The sequence below is a fragment of the Halyomorpha halys genome, unplaced genomic scaffold (assembly GCF_000696795.3).
Source record: "Halyomorpha halys isolate HHAL.00 unplaced genomic scaffold, Hhal_1.1 Scaffold57.1, whole genome shotgun sequence".
In the NCBI taxonomy this organism is placed as follows: domain Eukaryota; kingdom Metazoa; phylum Arthropoda; class Insecta; order Hemiptera; family Pentatomidae; genus Halyomorpha; species Halyomorpha halys.
The window spans coordinates 569,439-571,229 of record NW_027110347.1 but is presented as its reverse complement, the minus strand read 5'-3'; positions in this window follow the sequence as shown (position 1 = coordinate 571,229).

Below are 1,791 nucleotides of genomic sequence, written 5' to 3'. Positions count from 1 at the left end.
ATCTTGCACCTGGAGCGCCATTGTAGCCTTAGTGAAGAGGTCAATCATGGTCACCCATTTGTACCCCTTCCATGTAAATGTGTCGATTTGTAAATCTTTAAGTAGTGCATCTGTGGTAGGTGTCTTCTCCTGTCTTCCTTGAGGCGGATGTGTCACGCACTTAGTGCGTAGACAAACCTCGCAGCTTCCTACAACCTCTGATATAGTCTTCCTCATTCCCCACCACAATTATCTTCTCCTTAACAATTGTATAGTCTCATATATTCCCCGATGATTTGTCTTTCCCTGATGATACGCTAAGGTGACTTCTCTTTGTTGTTCTTCATCCAGAACAGTTTCCACCATCAATTTACAACGGATGTATGTCCATGCGACCAGATCGTAGTTATTTTACTTCTCCCGTACTCACTATGTTTAATTTTGGTCACTCCGGTGGTTTTTGTCTTCCAAATAATTTGTCTCTTCTTGTCATTAATCATTTCCTCCATTTCCTCAATATCCCCTGGTCTTTCTTCAGCCAAACTCTCGTTATTCAAAGGTTCTTCTCTACCATCTTCTTCCGCTTCATCCCGGTCTTCATCTCTGGGGGTCCATTCCCGCTTGACACCGGACGGTTCCCCATTTTCTTGTTCCACGGCGTTTGTAATTATGGCTCGAGACAACCAATCGGCCACCACATTTTCTTTGCCCGGTTTATATAAAACCTCCATGTTATATTGTGCTAGAAGCTCCTTCAAGCGAGTTATCCTAGCTTATGATTACTTTAGTTTTCTCACCCACTGGAGTGGTCTATGGTCAGTATGGATATTGAACCTTCTGCCGAACACATATGGTCTAAAGTGATCGACGGCCTTCATTATTCCCAAGAGTTGTATCTACTTTCCGTCTCCGTAAGGTGCCTACTGGCATACGCCACTGGGCGCTCTCCCCCATCACCCTCCTGAGACAGCACCGCTCCTAGTGTATACTCACTCGCATCTGTGGTAATCGTGAATTGCTGATTAAAATCTGGAAAATGTAGTACCGGCTCTTGCTGCAACCTCTCTATGCACCGTCTGATATTATCCTCCATCATCGGGGTGATGATCATCTTCCTGCCTTTCTTGAGTAGGTTATTGAGTGGAACGAGATACTCCGCCATTTCTGGCACAAACCTCCTGTAATAATTTAGAGTCCCCAATAAGCTACGAATTTCTTTTATGTCACTAGGTACTGCCATTTTCTGGATTGCTAAAACTTTATCCGGGTCTGGTTTAACTCCCTCCTTAGAAATTGTGTGACACAGAAATTTTATTTGTTCCTGCCTCAGCGCCGACTTTTCCCCCGACAATTTGAGCCCAATGTCTTATTCTATTCTCTGGACACGCTATTTAAGTGTCGCACGTGTTCAATCTCGTTCTTACTAAACACACGGAGGTCATCCATGTAAATCTGACAAACGGATTCGTCAATTCCTCTCAGAAACTCATCCATCAGTCGCTGAAAAGTTATGGAGGCATTTAAGTTTGTTTTTTACATAATCTAATTGTTGACCGGACATGGATGCTTTAGAGCCTACCGCTTCAAATTGGACAACACCGCGGAATGCCCTGGATGTCAGACTGTCGAGGGAACCGCGGTGCACGTGGTTTCATTCCCTTGGTTGCATTCGCTTTGTGGCAGAAAGAAGTGAATTGGAGAGAGTGTGTGGAGGACACATCACACCAGAAAACGTGGTGAGCTATATGCTACTCTCAGTGCAGCACTGCAACGCAGTAAAGAGATTCACCACAGTTGTCCTCAACAGGTTGA